Source organism: Cervus canadensis, chromosome 3 (genome assembly GCF_019320065.1).
Source record: "Cervus canadensis isolate Bull #8, Minnesota chromosome 3, ASM1932006v1, whole genome shotgun sequence".
Classification (NCBI taxonomy): domain Eukaryota; kingdom Metazoa; phylum Chordata; class Mammalia; order Artiodactyla; family Cervidae; genus Cervus; species Cervus canadensis.
This window is the reverse complement of record NC_057388.1, coordinates 81,242,823-81,262,183: the sequence shown is the minus strand read 5'-3', so window position 1 is coordinate 81,262,183 and position 19,361 is coordinate 81,242,823.

Sequence of the window (19,361 nt, the reverse complement as noted above, 5' to 3'; positions counted from 1 at the left end):
GGCATCACCTACTCCTCAGAGGACTTCTGAAATGTTAATGAAATCTCAGGCTATACCAACTTGTGTGTGTGTCATTCAGTCATGTCCGACTCTTTGTAACCTTATGGGCTTTAGCCCACCAGGCTCCTCTCTCCATGGAATTCTCCAGACAAGAATACTGGAGTGGGTAGCCATTCCCTTCTCCAGGGGATCTTCCTGACCCAGGGTTTGAACCCAGGTCTCCTGCTTGAAGCAGATTCTTCACCATCTGAGCCACCAGGGAAGCCCAGCTTAGTAGGTTCCAAATTCCAGACTTACTCAAAGTAAAGATTTACTTTATTTGCTCTATCAGCAAATAAAGTATTTTATTTGCTGTATATCCTATTGGCCCAGAACAATAAAAACTCACTGAAATTCCCATCTTCTCCCATTCATTCCTTTATCCAACAAATATTTATTGAGTGAACGCTATGTACCAGGTCCTAAAGCCACATTGTAATTTTTAGAGAGTCAAGTTGATGATAGGGTGCAGTTACGGATCCAGAAATATTTTGGCTAATGGCTAGTGGCCTCTCTGAGAATCAGAGCCTTCATCCAAGCTCACTTTATTCTGGGGGCCTCTCCAGGAGGCATCGTGGAGCACTCCCTGCTGAATCCCTGCCATGGGGCCCAGTACACCAGATTCTGGTTTTGAACACAACTTACTGAAGGGATTAACGTGGTGAGGAACATCCTGAGCAGATACCTAAGTGGCCGAGATGGTGTAATTAGAGAAGAGGCTTCCTCTGCAGGGGAACTGAGGGATTGGAGAACATGAATACTTGAGGGTGATTTTTCGAGCCAATTATGATACATGTTTTAAGGGAGTTGCTGGATTTTTTTCTTTAAGAAAGATATACTGAGCCTCTGTTATGGGTTAAAAAGTGGGGCTAGATAACACTGAGTTAAATAGTAGTGGAGTTCACAGCCCCATTGACAAGACTGACAGAGAGGCAGGGGGTCATAGCCAGTGTGGTGAGCGCACTAGGGACACATGGCGCGCCAGGAACACGCAGGGGGATTACTTAATCTAGTTTGGGAACGGGGTGACTTGAATGTTGCCTTTGTTGCTACTCTTGTGGTCAAGCACTGTCCAGGCATCCAGATAAACCATGAGAGGGCCACTCACAGCATTCTATTCTTAGAGTCACTGGGTCAACTATTTTCAAGTCCAAGACACAGTTTCAGGGCCTTATACCTCTTGTGTATAATCTGAGGCCTCAGGGATCATTCTGTCCATACCTTTAAAGCAAAGAAAACATTTCTAGAAGTTGGTCCAACTGAAGAATCAAGCTTATCATTCAATGAGCAGACATTTAAGTGCTTATTTTGCATCAGGCGTCTCGAATTCTCATGCACTGAGACCCTACATCTCCTCACCCCTTGCCCCTCTCGCCACCCTGGGTTTTCTCTTAACTCTCTGTCTTTCTCTTCTCACTCCACACAAAGATTCAAACTCCTCAAGTTGGTACTCATTTTATAGATAAAGAAATGAACTTAGAGAGATGAAGAAACTTGCTTAAGACCACTCAGTTAGAAAATAGTAGAGTCAAAAATAGATCTGATTTTGGAAGTTTTGCGCTTTCTACCACACCATACTGCTGCAGAACCTGATTTAAAAGTACTGATTGCTTGCTCTCTCTCTCTCTTTTTTTTTTTTTGGACCAAATCACAGGTATCTGGTCTCAAGGTCCGAATTCCTCTTCAGTGATCTTTATACCACAGTTCACTGGTCTCTCAGTCAAAAGAGTTGTTCTGTTCTCTGAAGATTAAAAAAAAAAAACCCTCAATGGATAGGTGGGCCTCCTGAGGAGGTCTCCCCGAAGTCCAGTTTCTCAGAGGTGAATGGTGGTCTGCGTGGATGTCTTTCTGTTTCCCACTTTTTGCTGTTTGGATTGTGTGCACTGGGGGAAAGAGTGGAAACAGCATGGGGCTGAGTTGGGTGATGGGGCTTCCAGTCAGCAGGTTTTCATCTTGCACAGTCAATTTCAACTTTGAGTCTCAGTTTTCTCACTTGTAAAATGATGAAAAGCTCTTTCGGTTCTAAAACTCTAATTGGAGTTCCCACAGGGCTGGAGAGAGGGTTATGTGTGATTGTGTATGCCTGTGTGTGGGAGGGTGCGAGGGACTCGCTTTGCTAATGAATTTGCACTCCTAGGAGGAGGAACCTTAGCTATTGGGTCTGGCAAACAGAGACGGGCCCCTGGTCTTAGGATGGCACAGGCTAGGGTGTTTTGCCTTCCATTTTTTACCTTCAGTTCCACTTTTCCTTGTGGATTTCAATTTAAACTAATTATTGACAGAAGTATTATGTATTATATAAATGTACAATTTATGTTAAATTTATAATTATATAAATTATCATTTTCATATTTATAATTTATAATAATATAATTTTTGTAATCTGATCAGGTCACATGAAACTTTAGAAGATGTAAAAAGTTACAGATATCTTCTTTATCTTGAAATATGAAGGTAAAGGGTTCCTTCAGAATCTAATTGGTACCTCTTATTAATTAGAAGTGGTTCATATCTAGTATCACTAGTGGAGATTATGCTCTCTTTAGCTTTAAATTAAAGCTAAAGAATAAAGTTAATGATGAGTCGAATCCAAACATATCCACAACTACATGTTTCAAATTGCTTATTTCTTTAGCAGTGAGAAGGAGTCTCATTTCCTATCTATTATTTTTGGTTTGTAATTGGGAGAGAGAATGCAATATTAACTGGTCAACAGGGTATAATATGGTGCTTATTGTCTTATGCAAGCTTTCTAGAAATGATATAAAGATAATGCCATTAATTGTTCATAAAATGGGAGCTGCAATTATATCATCTCGTGATCTGAGCCCAGCTATCTAAAATTTGATTAATGCCGTTAAGCAAAGCACAGTGTAATTCCAAGTTTGCACAGGTTACTGAAGCATCTGTAGTTTTTTGATGCAGCAAGGAAGTACTTGATTTGTTTCTGTAGCAGGAGTAAGGTGTTTTTAGCTACATTCTAGAAAAGAGGATGTAGGAGGGAGAGTCAGAGGAAATACTTCACTCAAAGAAGCTCTTCTGAGAAACTGAATCTCACCGGCCGGGCCAGTTGAACCAAGAGAAGTAGCTACATAGCAATAAATCCCACCTCCCGCCCAGGACAATTGTAGATTATTAGTTGTTGAACCCAGCGGAGTCTGTGCCTTCTGGTTGTTTTTCCCAGTCCCTGAGAAACTCAGCAAAAAGTCTGCCTGAACAGATATGCCTTGGACTCTGCCTTTGGCAGTCCATCAGAGAACGAGACTTCTAAGGGCCTTGTTGTAAGAATTTCTGCTGCAGATCACAGAGACTTATGTACTGGAAACTGATACCAGAAGCACCCCAGCTGGTCTTAACTCCCATGATGGAACAGAAGAGCAGAGGTGACTTTTGACATAACTGGGTCCTCATCCATTCTATTTTAAATTCCACCTGGATGCTACCAGTGTGGATCGGAGCACAGGCTTGTGACCACTGGCTCTCAGGAGGGGGCGGGGAATGGCATTCTGGATGTCCTGCTGCCCTTTGGTGGCCTGAAAAGCCCGACTTGGAGCAGCAGAGGCGACACGAGTAATGAAACCAGGAGAAGGGGCAAGGGGTGGAGAAGGATGCTCTCTTGTCTTGCTTTTAAATTTTTCACAACTTTGAAAGTAAAAAAAAAAAAAGGTTTTTTTGTTTACTTGTCCTAGAAATTAAGATTGAAGAAACCTCATTAAGTGTTTATTAGAAAGTGGCTTATCTCTAATGATATTTTGTACTGGTTATGCAGTCTTTCAGAATGAGGGAATAAAAGTAAAATACGATCCTTGACAAGCAGGACTGGTCACTATTTGTCAAAACTGAAATCTGTGGAGAACGTTAAATCTCTTCATACCCCTTTTCATTTTTTTTTTTTTCCTGAATTCTGCAAAACAAAGCAACTCAATTAATGAATTGTTATTGACCTTAATAAGTTATCATGAAAACTACTTCAGAAAATCTGGACTTTTATTTTTTTAAGGAGTACTGTTTATGGAGAGAGCACTGGGCTGTCTATAATGGAAAAAAATAAATTTTCTCTCTTTTTTCCTTTCTTTTTTACTAAAATTGAGCCGTCTCAAACTTTAAGGGAAAAAACTTCAAGGGAAAAGTAGTTTTAGAAAGAACTGACAGTGTCTATCTTATTCCAACTGTTGGTCTGCATAATACATTTAATTGTTGTGATGTAATAAATATCCTGCTGTCAACAAAATGCCAGTCAAAAATCAATAAATGCTGAAACTGTATATTGGAGGCTGTTCCTACATTTAACCATTGGATACTATCTTCATTATGATGGGCAGCGTGTGGAAGTGGGTTTGTTAAGTCTGGTCAACTGACAGTTATCATTTCGTGTTTACTCTTCTTCACCCAGTGGTGAATCACATTTAAATTTAGCTTTCATTTGTTCACTTTCCGGACTGAAACCTTTAATGACTTCTTATTTACTCTTTTAAACCCTTTGGTTTGACTTTTAAAAATCCTTCGCTCAGGATTTGTCCATAGCTGTCATTTTTTATTAAATTCACTCTATTTCCTCATGCTTATTCCCTCTAGGCAGCCCAGCTTCTTTCTTCCCTTTTCCACAAGCAAAGTCTGCATGTTTCTATTTCCATTACTTGAGAAACACTCTCTCTCCATGCCTAGAATTTTTTCCCTTTCCTCCCAAGCCCACCTACCCATTCTTTATGTCACATTTCTTCAGGAAGCCTTCCACAGTTCACCATATTAAAGCCTCTCTGTCTTCTACTTCACCCGAGGTACCTACCAGAAAATGTATCCTTTAATTTACTTCTGCTTTCTGAGGGTTTAACATGCCTTCATTGTAAGTCACCAATTAGATTATAAACCTCTTCAAATCAAAGAATACAAGGACTTGTTTTGCATCCGTCTCAATGCCTACAACCAGGCAAATGTGTAGTAGATACTTGATATTGGTTGTGTGGTTGTTGTTTTAATAGATAAAGCATCTCTTTTAATGCTGGAATAAGTGAAGCATAAAGTCGAAAACTGTCAGCTTTGATATCATCTACTAATTTGCCACTTTTCTATTGGAAATTCGCCATGATTTGTACCTAGGACGCTGCATTAGTGCGGGCCACGTGGTTTGCACAGTTTCCAAGGGGACCACCAGATTGCTAGGTCTAGAGTATTCACAGCTTCGGTTTCTGCTAGTGTTAAAATCAGTAAATAAACGGATACTCTTAAATCTTTCTGACAAATCTGTAGCCCTGCCACGTGCTCTTTCCAGGTATGTCTGTTGAGCTCTGCTAATAACTCCGACTCTTACTGGAGCTGTCTCCAGAGACGGCTTTTATTCCAGTCGGCAAGTGCTCAGAGCCCAGGAGATTTACAAGCGTTCAGAGACATAAACACGGATGGCGGAGAAGGTGCGAGGCGTGTTCCAACTGCAGCCCTCTCACCTTCTGTTAGTGATTACGGGAAGGGAGGCATCAATACAAAAACAGCCGGTTCGAGGGCTCTCAAGTTCGCAATCTGATGAAGTCTTCTGGTGCCAGACCAACTTCTGGGGTTGTCACATGGCTTAGGGAAGCAGCTTCCAAAATGTGCTAAAAACCACAATATTGATATGCTGGGCTGCATGCCAGAACAGAGCCTGAGTCCAGCCGACTGGGTAAAGGATTCCAGTTGCTACTTTAGCACCAGCGTGTTGTCTGCAGTCCCCGGGGCACACTCACGAAACCAGCACCAGACAAACACAGTGGAGCCACTTTTTAATGCTGTTTTGGGGAGAGAGCTAATATTTGCCTTATAGGTTAACTGAGTTATGGCAGGCTTCGGCAGAATGGAGTTTTCCTTCAGGAACTGATTTGGCCTTCAGCATATCTTAATCTTGGAGTGATTGTTGGCAGTCCAGGGTGGGGTTCGGCTCTGGAATCTTCCCCTTTGCTACTTCCCTCCTCTCCCTGCCCCAGGGGTTCTGATGAATAAAGCATGCACACAGAGAACAGAACCAGTTTGGGCAAAGTATCAGGTTTATTAGTCGAGCTTTGATTATGCAAAGTGAAGTTTTCTATTCCTTCCCCCTGAATTGAAGATAGCAAGGCAGAGCCCATAGATCCACCCAGTCTCACGCTGAGAAGCTGGCCTGAGAGAGGAGGCTGGCAGGAGGCCACTGGAAGTGGAGAGGGCAGCTCACTCTCCCAAAGCATGTCCACCAGGCCTGTGAAGAGAGCATGTGGGGCTATCTTGCTTTGGAGGGACCTCAGTGGTATCAGGGACCAATTGACTGGCCACTCTTTTCTCTGCAGGGGAGGAGTAACCATGAGATAGGAAATAAGGTACAGATTTCCTCATCATGGAAGAAAGAAATGAGAGTGCAGGTACTTGAAGGATGTTTTCACTTCCTGGGGCAGAGAGAGCAAGATAATCAGCTCTCTACCTACTGATAATCAGCGGATAATCAGTCTGCTGCCTTCTGTAAAATGTAGCATTGCAAGCCCTCAAGATAGATGCCCAGGCAGATGAAGAACTCTCATGGGAGCTATGGGCAGGAGAACTATAAAGGCTGTGGACTGTATTTTGAGAAAAGGCAAGCTATGCAGTGATGATTAGCATCGATGTAGGGAGCTGTGAGTCAGGGGCACAACAACGCTCATTGCAGCCCTAGCCCCCTGTGCTCTTGGAAGACACTCTTGATTGTGCTGACGAACCCAGAGGAGCAGATGGATGAATTCACCAAAAATCATAGTGTCCCTGAATAAGGCCATCCTCCTCCACTTATTTAACCTCAGAGCAAATTATTTGGTTTATTTTTTGGCTTGTAGTTTCCATTGGTAACTGTAAAATTAATTCATTGTCCCTCACAGGTTGTCTTCATCTCAGGGAAGTGGCCTAGAAACATGTTGGGTGGTCTACAGTAATCAATACAAGGTTAGAAAGGTAGACGAGGAGAAGTCACAAAATGGGTCATCAACAGGAGGCTTAACATGGGAGGATAAATTTGAAAACTATATTGTCCTATGGATGTAGATGGATGTTCATTAAAATGCTGAAGAAATATTTTGAATAATTTCATATGCATAATTGTTTGTTGATAAGTTGCATACAACTTTAGACCAGACAAAACACGTTAGAGCTGCTTATGATTGCATATAAAGAAATAAGCTATATTTTTTCAGGATAATTTAAGTCATTTGATAACACATAATGGAGGGTTATTTTTGTTAATTGTTTGCTTTAGGGTGTGTCTTGACTTGGAATTCCAAAGCAAAAGAAAGGAGTTGAAAATCATAAATATATTTCACAGCTAGAGAAAACAGAAGAACCACTTAGAAAGATTAAGGTCACACAGCATTATTTACCTTTCTGACTGAGTTCTATTCAGTAGCCTCTTGGACTCTTTCTTTCTTGTAATCTTTCTGTGCTTCTTTTCCTCATATTTAAACTATATCTATCATTGTGTAATCTAATCAAAATAGTACAATAGAAAATCAAGGGAACTTTGCAAAACAACTTAAATAAAATCATCCTTCTACTAAAATTCTCACACTACTACCTGTTTTTAAAAATTATTTGTATGACATAATTAAACAATTATCTAAGCCTTGTAACAACAACAAAAAAAAAACAGCAGTGTCCTACTTCCCCATTTGCCATATATCATTCTGTAAGAATAATAACTTTCAGCTCTTTTAGCTGAATTCTTTTGGTATTTTGCTCCAACTTGTTAAGTATCATCCTTGTACTGTTACTTCTTAATTTCGAAAATTTTAGGCATTGTCTGTAACTTTCCACTGTGGAAGTTGAGGATTTGCTCTGTTTCCCCAGCCCTACTCCCTCATACATATTTTTGTAGCCTTTATATTCCCAATACAGATGTCAAAAAATTGTGGTTAGATCAGCAGTCAGTTTTTCTATTATTGTGGCACATAATGTTATTGATGCTAAGCTATGTAGCATACCATGATTATTTCCTTTCTTTTCTTTACTTGCCTTTTCTCCCTATTTTCCTGTTTTGCTTTCGTTTTTTTAATTTGTTTTTTGACCATATCTTGCTCTTGTGGGATCTTAGTTCCTGGACAAGGGATCTAACTCTCACCCCCTATAGTGAAAGCCCCGAGACTTAACCCTGGACCACCGAGGAAGGCCCCTATTTTCCTGGCTTCTATGTGCTTATCACAAATCTAACCCCAAGCCTCCCAATTTTCTAAATGTCCTCAGATGAGTCAGGGCATGTGTGTGCTTGCTGAGTCCCTTCAATAGTGTCTGACTCTTTGGAACCCTATGGAATGTAGCCCATCAGCCTCCTCTTTCCATGGGATTCTCCAGGCAAGAATACAGGAGTGGGTTACCATGCCCTCCTCCAGGGGATCTTCTTGACCCAGGAATTGAAACTGAATCGCCTGCGGCTTCTGCACTGGGGGCGGATTCTTTACCACTGAGCCACCAGAGCAGCCCCAGATGAATCAGAAGTTTCATCAGTTCTATATTTTTGGCAGTGTGTCCCCATGTCCTGTGACCTGCCCCCACCTGGATTGGTTGCCTCCACATCTGTGATCTGCTTCACCATCATCACAGAGATCACATTTTTCTTGTGTCTTTGTAGAAACCTCAGTTTCTGAATCTTATCTATTTCCCATTATTGTTATATTCCTCTATTCTAGGGGAGCACATACTCCTGTAGCTTCCGAAGAAAGAGTGAATGGGAGATAAACTAAGCTTTATGAGAACTTGCCTGTCTTAGAATAGCTGTTTCCCATTCTAGCAGTTTGACTAGTATTACATTCTAGGTTAGGGATAATTTCCTTTCAGAATTTTGAACACACTTGTCCATTGTTTTCTAGCTCCCATTTTTACTATCAAAATACCAGAATGTACTATAATTCCAGATCCTTTTGTATATGAATTAATTTTTTCCTTTGATATCTTTTAAAATCTCTTTCTGTATGATGTTTGAAAATTTCATGATGGTGTGGCTAGATTTTGGTGTCTTTTCACCTACTCTAGACTCTCAGTAGACCATCTCAATGTGAAAATTAGGTTTTTATAGGAAAAACATTTTAAAATTGTTTCATTGATGATTTTCTTTCCTCTGTGTCCTTTCTCCTTTTTTAGAACTTTTATTTTGTGAGGGTTGGAGCAACTTTCTGGTTCTGTAAATTTTGTAACTACTCTGTTCTAATGTCATATCTTTTTTTCCCTCTGATTTCTACGAGAGTTTCTCAGTTGTATCATTTTTTGCTTCTATTGAATTTTTCATTTCTGCTAGTATACATGTGGATATGTGAATATGTGCATGTGTGTGATTTCCAAGAGATCGTCTTTACATTCTCTGCATGTTTCATTTCAAAATTAATTAATATCCTGTGGTGATTTTAAGGGTGTGGTATCTTCTTGCCATTTTTAGTATATGTATTAGTTTCTTATTACTGCTGTAGAAATTCTCACAATTTTAGTGACTTAAAATAACATCTATTTATTATGTTACAGGGGCTTTCCTGGTGGCTCAGTGGTAAAGAATCTGCCTACCAATGCAGGAGATGCAAGTTCCATCCCTGGATCAAGAAGATCCCCTGGAGGAGGAAATGGAAACCCACTCCAGTATTCTTTACTGGGAAAATTCCATGGACAGAGGAGCCTTGCAGGCTACAGTCCACGGGGTCACAAAGAGTTGGACATGACTGAAGCAACCGAGCATACATTATATTACAGTACATCTCCTCAGATGTCTATAGGGTTGATCTGTGGGTCAGCAGGGTGGCGCTCCTTCTGAAGGCTCAAGGGGAAAATCTCTTTCTTGCCATTTCTAGCTTCTAGAGGCTGCCTGCATTCTTTGGCTGCCTCAAGTCACTCTGACCTCTGGTTCTATGACCTCTGACCTCCTTCCCTGACTATGACCCTCCTGTCTCCCTCTCATAAGGACTTTGCTGATTATGTTGGGATCATGTGGAAAACCTAGGAATATCTCTCCCTTTCAAGATTCTGACCTTAATTACACCTGCAAAATCTCTTTTGTCACGTAAGGTAACACACAAATACATCCTAAGACTCAGAACATTGCAGTGGGTTGAGTGGTGTCCCCTCCAAAAAATACCTCCACTGCCTCATACCCAGGACCTGTGAATATGATCTTATTTGGATTTTTCTGAATTATATTTCTTTGCAGACGTAATTAAATTCAGAATCTTAAATGATATTGTCATGGGTAATCTGGTTGGGCCCCAAACCCAATGACAAGAGCCCTCATGAAAGATGGCAGAGAAGACAAAGAGGAAAGGGAGGAGGCTGTGTGAAGACAGAGGAGGACCTTGGAGCAGTGCGACAGGGAACATCTGGAGCCACCAGCAGCTGGAGGAGGGGGACTTCCCTGGTGGTTCAGTGGTTAAGAATCCACATTCCAATGCAGGGGACACGGGTTCAATCCCTGGTTGGGCAACTAAGATCCTGTGTGCTTCAGGGCAACTAAGCCTGGGCACCACTATGAGAAAGAAGCAGATCTCATGTGCCACAGCTAAGATTTGATGCAGCCAAAAATAAATAAATAAATATTAAAAAAAAAAAAAAAAAGCTGGAGGCAAGGAAGTATTCTCCTCTAGAGCCTGCACTGGGACTCTAGCCCTACTGACATCATTTTTTTTCGGATTTCTGGTCTGCAAAACTGTGAGCGAACAAAGTTCTGCTGTTTTTAAGGCACTCTGTGGTATTTTGTTATGACAACTCTGAAAAACCAGTACAGATGTGGACATATTTGGGGGGCCATTATTCTGTCTAACATAGTATATTAATGATATTATTTGCAATTTTCTTACCCCTGCTTATTGCTTTCTTCAGTCTGTTTTGTCTCTATCTGTCATTATAGAAGCTTGCCTCAGATGCTCAGGCTTACGAGTGGTGTAGTCAGTTAGCTCTGAGCATATGGGTAGGGCTTACTGATTTTGGATTTTCTGTTAGAGTGATCTCAATGGGTCGTTTTGGTAGCGAATCTTTAATACCAGTATGTTTGTCTTGTCTCTTAGACTAGTCAGGAGCCCCCCAAAAGACTATCCCAGTCTCCTGTTTTGGTGATATTGGCTAATGTTTTTCAGTCTAGCAGAGGGGAGGACTTGAGAGGTTTGCCATTTAAATATTGTGTGGGTTTGTTTGTTTCAGTATGACTAGCCTTGTACAGAAAATCTAATAAAGACCTCACTGAAATATCTTGGTAACTTAAAGGGTTAAGCTTCCACACTGGAATCACTTGACTCAAAATAAAGGACAATTTTTATTACTAGGAAATGTTAAGAAGTACAGTTAGCAAAGGAGTGACCATGGTTAGGTTTATTCTCAAAACAAGAAAACTCTCATGATTCTGAAGACTAAGCTAAGAAAAGGATTAGTCCTTTTCAAAAGTACCACTAATCAGATTAGTCAGTAAAAAATATGACATTTTTCTTTTTCGACTATAATTAGCCTCTCTCTGATTAAGAGCATCTCTGTATATTGTTAGCAATGCAGTTACCTAATGGCTATAAAATCAAACACACATCTGGATAATTGAAAATGTTAGCTTCCAATTGGAGACGATGACCCATTGTTGCCTGTTTGTGGCACAGCCTCTAAGTTCCATTTGCTGAATTTGTGGTTAACTTTTAGAGCATTTTGGCTGACGGATAATCATGACACCAAATGACATCTGCTACCACTTCACAAGGTTTCTAAACCCCCTCTTTCTTTCTTGCTCCCATTCCTTTCTTTCCTTTATTCTCATGTTCTCTTGCTCCCTCTTTTTAGTTTTCTTTCCTTCTTGTAACCTGATGACCAAAACTGGCTTGCCTTCCCAAATGGTGTACTAGCCAAAAAACAAAACAAAACAACCCTGATCTTTCTGGAACTGCAAGAATTGGTGGTTTAAGTGTTTGAATCCTGTTCCCCCAAGAAAACTTTGGCCAGTGGTCATCTTTCAGTGCAATGTAGAAATAAACACTGCAAAGTTGAGCATACTCTGTTTAGGCTAACAGCTATGCTTTGTATTTGCAGGGGAGAGACGGGAAGAATAGAAGTTTTTTGTAGTTTACCCTCAGGCCACTAAAATACCTACTTTTCTGGAGACCAGATACACGGTCAAATTTTTAAAATCCTTTAAAGTCCTTTACAACATGGAATTTCACCACTGTGTTCTTTAATCTGCCTTGTTTACCAGTGACTATTCACATCTTAGAAGCTTGATGAACATACGTTCTCATATAAATGATCTGGAGGAGTTTGTGTAGAAGCTCTGGGGGCGAGGACTACTGTCATTGTACACTTGACTAAGTAATTCATTTTCTCTCTCTGAAAAATGCACCTGCACAGAACGATGAGAATGGATAAAACACTTAGGACACAACTTACCAGATGAGACAAATTGTTGTTGGCAGTCCCTGAGATAGTTGGCATCATAGCCCGATTGCACTGATATTCAAATCCTCTAAGCAATAAAGGAGGAACATAAGCTTTTTGTTTCCATCAACAGTTAAGCCGATGAGTGATCGTCTCCATTTAACAATGCTATACGTCTTTGGCAACCGTCTAAAAATGGCCTGCCTTTGGATGCATTGGGCCTCCAGCTTAAAAATGCAGTGTAAACAAAAGCACAATCTTTCATTGCTTTATCATCTGAATGATCTGGAGGGGTTTGTTTGGAAGCTCTAGGCGGCTGAGAGGACCACTGTCATTATATTCTTGGCTAAGCAATTTTTAGTTTGCCTTGGGCAGTGGAAACCTGCAAATGAAGAGCTGGAAGGGGAAAAAATGTGGGTCTTCAAGCTAGGTCTTCTGACTAAGCTAAATTTATAACATGGGAAACAATGGTAGGTAATGGGAATAGCCCAATCAGGCCATCTCTGAAATCTTCACCTTTCCAGGTGAAAAATTTGAATTCCTTTAACAGTTCCACAAAGGTACTATATTCCAAGTTTGCTGATCAAGGATACATGATTTAGATTTCAGTTTTTAGAAGTGAACTTGGCGTGACACTTGGGCACATTGGCAGCCAACGCCCCTTGCTCCTCAGGCACATTTTTTTTCTCTGAGGAATCTTCTTTGCCACGGGGTTTCCCTCAAAATCATACCCCATTCCTCTATTTACCCAGTGCATTGAGTTTAGCTAGCGACTGGGAGAAAAACTGTGTGAATAAAATCACTCATACTTGAAGGGTCTAACAGCCCCAATGTTCCAAGGATATTAGCATCTTAAGAGACCCTGAAGGTTAATGTAAGTGATTTCACTAACTGAAAGGATTTCCAACAGAAGAATCTAGTAAAATAAGGAATTGCCGACACAGTGGGGAGCCATCTGGTAACAAAGCAAGGAAGCTTTCCTTTTGCCCTAAATTCCAATCAACTGTGCAGAAGTAAGAGCATCATTTGCAGCCCTCTTTACACCTCCCATATGCATATTTAAAAGGCATATATAATGCCACTCGCAAAACTAAATTGCTGAAGAATATATCTGCCATCTAGTTTTAGGAAAAAATATGCAGACAAATCTTTTAGTTAATCCACTGTTGCAAGAAATTATGGAATTGATGAGTGTAAAAGATGCAAGTACCTATTTGAAACTCACCAGAAACAGATGTCTACCTATGCTTTTCAGTAAAAATGTTATCCCTCTATGCATAGCACTTTCAATTCCATAATTAGATTCAGTTGCATTGTTAATGTACTGTTGACATTAACTTGTATCTCATATACACAAGACTGGGAATACATATATGTTAACTTGAAACAGCTGTTTGCAAAATTACTACAATATGGCCAATACTTCTTTTAAGCATTATGTCCTTCCATTCAAACATGATTTGCATCTGTAAGCACTTATTATATATAAAATTAAAGGAAGATTTATGACATAAAAATGGTAAATTTTGATGCTACATTAATATTGCATTTGACAATAGCACGGTAGAAAAAGAAAGTTAATAGAAATCTTTCTATAGATCAGAAGCCGTGCCTCACTGGTATGCACGCTGGAAGGGGCATCTTCCCACATACCCCAGGGTCCAGGTAGCAGACAACTCTGGGTGAGGCCATCTCTACAAGCCTGTCTCTTGTCTCCTCTGTTCTTGGGAATGGCAGAATCTTTGAGATAGTTATGTGATGTTCCTCACTTCTTCCAACAGCCCCACTTCTGGTTAGCTGATATCTGAAATTCCCCAACTAAAAATGTCTGACTTTGTTCTCTCAAAACTTCAGTACCCTTGTGAGGGTTTGAGGTATTGGCCCTCATGTTTCATTGAACCTGGGCATAATTTCATCAGACCCTCTCGAGTTTTGGTACAGGCAGGGAAGCAACTGCTGAGATGAGCAATGAGAGGGGACAGCAAACAGAAGGCAGGAGCACCTCTGTCTTGCACAGACTGCAAACCTTAAGGCCTGGCACTCAACGGTCAGCAGCTCCCCGAGTGCCTAACAGCGTCCCCCAGAGCCCAGGCGGACAGCTTCCATGTGTGGCTCACACCTACCCCAGCTCCCTCTTCTGGGTCTTACCTTAGTTCAAGGGGTTCCATGGGAACAGACCAACAACTAGAAGGGGTTTAAGAAGCACTAACACCATTTATTGGGCTTCCCAGGGGGCTCAGCAGTAAAGAATCCACCTGCAATGCAGGAGACACAGGAGACATGGGTTCGATCCCTGGGTTGGGAAGATTCCCTGGAGAAGGGAATGGCAACCCACTCCAGTATTCTTGCCTGGAGAATCCCATGAACAGAGGAGCCTGGCAGGCTAAGTCCATGGGGTTGCAAAGAGTCGGACTTGACTGAGCGACTAATACTTTCAACTTTCAACGCTATTTCTAACATAATGCTTTGTCAAAGCCTCTTGGACGAGTTCTATTTTGAGAATGATTTCTAACTCCCAAAAAATGGTAGAATTGGGTAGTGCATTTATTTTTTCATGTTAGAAAAATTCACTGAATGTCTTTTCTGTGCTATGCAATTTATTTCTAAACTGAGAACCCAAAGATAAAAATACTAAATGAAAGAAGCCAGCTGCAAAAGAACACATATTGTATGACTCCATGCACAGGACACACTCAGGGCAGGTTGATCTATAGATACACAAAGCAGATGAGCAGTTGTCTAAGGCTGGGGTGGAGAAGAGAAAAGGGGGGAGAGAAACCCCTGTATTTCTTTTTAGGGGGACAAAAAAGTTCTAAGTTTAGATTATAGTGATGGTTGCAAATAAGTAAATTCACTAAAAACCATTGAATTGCACACTTGAAATGAACACATTTTATGGTATGTAAACTATATCTCAGGTTTCCTGGGTGGCACTAGTGGTGAAGTACCCACCTGCCAATGCAGGGGACTAGAGTAGGGGGTTTGATACCTGGGTCAGAAGATCCCCTGGAGGAGGGCATGGCAACCCACTCCGGTATTCTTGCCTGGAGAATCCCATGGACAGAGGAGCCTGGGGGCCTACAGTCCATAGGGTCGCAGAGTCAGACATGACTGAAGTGATTTATTATGCACACATGAACACATTCAAACTATATCTCAATAAACAGTTAAAAGGAAATAGTAAATAAGCACAACCAAACAAGCAAAAAACTCAGTTCCTTCCTTGTGGGGTTGATATTCCAGTGGGTACAGATTATTAAACAGACAAAGAAAGAGAAATGTTGAGATGGGGGTGGTGTGAAGCCAAGAGCTCTGGGGAAACACTAAGAAAGCCCACTTTGACTAGTATTTGGGGAATCAGAAGAGGATTTCCAGAGGAGATGACATCTCAGCTGAGAGGCAGTAGCCAGAGGAAGGAGGATGAGAGAGAAATATATGCTGAGCTCCAACTCTGTGTTAGGAATTACATGGTAGAAACATGAGGAAGAGTTAATCCCAGGCCTTGATAAGCTCAGGTTAGTGGCGGGAGCATGTAAATAGGACATTATAGATAGTTATTACATTATGTGGTAGTGCAATGACAGAGTTGAATATAGGCGCTGCGGAAGTATCAAAAAGGGGAAAATAATCCACCTGAAGGAGGCAGTTCCATTTTGGCCTAATGAGCTGTAGAACTGTGATCTTCCCAGTGCCTTCTATGCAACCTGACCTCACCCCAGCTTGCTCCTGCTCATTACTTAGTTCTGTCCGACTCTGTGCAACCCTATGGACTATAGCCCGCCAGGCTCCTCTGTCCATGGGATTTTTCAGGCAAGAATACTGGAATGGGTTGCTATTTCTGCCTCGAGGGGATCTTCCCAACCCAGGGGGTTCGAACTCACTTCTGCTGTGTCTCCTGCATTGCAAGCCAGTCGTCGGTGAAGACCCAGGATTCAGTCAAGCTACCCGCTCCCTCCCGTCTATGTCTACCTTTACCTGTGGGAAAGACCTGCAAGATCAGAGCAGCTTAAGGAAGATGTGAGATGGAGAGTGGGGAGGAGGTGAGGGATAGGGCACATCAAGGGATCCCCGACAAAGAGTAATTCCCCTCAGGGAGCCCTAGTGATCCATTTTTATTCTCAACAGAGCTTGGAGCTGCCCAGTTCTTTTTCTCCAAGCTCACTTTATCATCTTAATGGATTCCAAGCTTTGCTAGCATCTTCTTCTGCTGATCGCTTCTGGCAGTTCGGTCGCTTGTCACTTCCCGAGAGAGACATCTGCCAGAAACCTCCCCTTGCACACCCCTCAGGGCTCTGCTTGGCAGACGCCTCCAGTCGCATTCCCCACGTGTCTGGACGAGCACCTGCCTGAGGCCTCCAGAGATGGAGAACCTGCTATCCTAAAGGTTTTCTACAGGTTATAAATCAAAAATAAGAGGAAAGTTTTAAAGAAATGAATACGTTTATACGATATTTGGTACCTCTCAGCTATCTATTTAATTTTGTGTGCATGTGTACGCACACAAGGACACATATATTTGAACACATATGTGTATTTTTTTCCAGTATGAACTTTTGTTTAAAATAATCCAGAATTCCTGTTTCTGAATCCCTTATTTGACACACGTGCTCTGCCCAGACACAAACCAGAGAAGGCTTGATTTTGGCCTCCAAGTTTGTGCTTTCATGTCTGCAGACACAGGATAACAAGTCTGCGCTCAGTGAAAGGGAAGGCATTTATTTTCACTGTAATTGATAACAGTTTACTGAAGATGCTGCCCAGGGAAGCTTCCATTGGAAGAGAAATCGACTTTCAGCAACTCAGTACTTCAAAGGCTCATGACGACCCCAGGTAACAGAAAAACACTACTTAGGCCAATCACCCACTTGAGACTGCCCATCCTTCTGGGAAGTGGACACTTGAGATACAATGTCTGTATCAGCTTCATCTCAGAATCCATAAATAATTCATGGAAGATTTCCATTTATTGATAGAATAGGTGGCCAAAAGAGTTCTGGTTGTTTACTAATAACAAGGCCCCGGAAATTCCATCCTATTGAAATGATTCCTGTTCTTGGCAGGAGTAATTGTGCTAAGGTTGTATCCACACCCTTTTAAAAACATGCCATTGATTCTGCATAACTAATGCGAACATTGGAATGGGGACTCTTTAGAGACAAGTATGGACAGAGACCAGGTTCTCCCCAGGGGGTATGCACATGTGATGGAAACTGGTGAACCCAAATCTGTGTCATTTGATGACTAAACTCATTTTAGGCTACAAAGGCATTGTTTCAATTCCCTTCTGTGTGATTCTTAATTCAGACCAAATTTATCTTATAAGTAGAAGAAGTAGCTGCAAATAATTTCATGCCTTGCCAATGACATGGGCACCAATTTTTAACAAAAGGCTCATAAACTCTTTTTATGATATTGTAAAACTGGTGTGCTCATGCCCATTAAAACATAAGCTTCATGTTACATGTAATTAAGGTGAGGAGGAGAGAGTAAAAGTGTAAGTCTTAAAATGTATCTTGTATTACATACTAAATGCATGCATAAAATAACACACACATTCCATTTCAAAGGCAAAGCTAAGGATAAACAGTAGAGTGAACGAAGCCATAGGTGAAAAAAAGAAATGAATTGAAAAATGGATTGCTCTTTCAAGTTCTCCAGAGGTTATACTATATTGGTGGTTAGAGGTCACTTTCTATTTTTTCTGATTGTAAATAAGAAGATATCATTAAAGGCACATTCAGTTGCTACTTGGTTAGTCTAAGTTATAATTTTTGGTCCAATAAAGTTTGAAAATTATTATTTATTTTTTCCTTAGGAATGAAACCCTCCAAGTGACTTGTGTATTAAGAAGAGGTTTGAAGAGATGTCCAGAGTCTGTCAAAGACAGCTGGAGAGGGTGTTCATAATTTTTATCCATCCCAGAAGCCATTGTGGGAAGAAGCTCTCTTCTCTATGTAGCCCCCTTTTCTGACCAAGTCTCATGATGATGGGCCTAATGCATAAACATAAGCCATACTGGTTTCAGTGCTGACATTTTATACCATCCTCTCATCTCCATGTATTGATTGCACGTATTGACGTCAAGAGTCTTGAATACCAAACCTTCAGCTGTTAACATAAGAAAAGTTACAGGAGACCAAACAACCTCTTATACCGAAGTGGAGATTAGTGGATATATGTTTGAACATATGTTACAACATATGCCCATTTTATGTTCATGTTAAATTTTTTTTCTAATGTTTGAATCAATAATTTAATTTTAAGAGCAGACAAATTATAGGCCAAATAAAAAATTAAATTATAGACTGTAAATAAAATAAAAATTTTGACCTTGATGCCATAGACTAAGATTTTAATCTATAGATTTTGAACAGATTTTATTATTTAAAAAGATGGAAATACAATTGAATAACATATGTAAATAAATCACATACCATCACCATTAAATCATTTAAACTAGCATTAAAAGCCACATCAAATTGATGTATTTCACCAGCCAACCATAAAATAAGAAAAATCACTATGAAGTTGTTGAGAATCAGTTGAATACATTTGATACTTATGACACCATGTTGTTTCTGAATTCTGATGTACCTATGGTCAACTGTAATCACTTTGCTTTTAAAAAAATCTAAACATTTTAATGATTTTTATAAGAATTACTTTTGCATGTAATAAAAATAATAAGAACCTACACAAACATTTCTTATGAAAATAACTTGATTAGATATATTAAATGTCTCCTCATAACCTAATCTAAAAGGTAGTTTTCCCCCAGATATATTACACAAAGAGTTGGAAAAAAGACTTTTAAAAAACTAAGTGAAAACAGTTTTTTGCAGAGAGTGCTACGGACTTGGGAGAAAATACCAGTCAGCATAAATCAAATTCAAAACCTGATATACCTAAATATGATGATCCTTTTATAGTGTTTTTTCTAATCATGGCTGCTTTCATTTTGCTCCTGCCATTAGCTGGGTTTA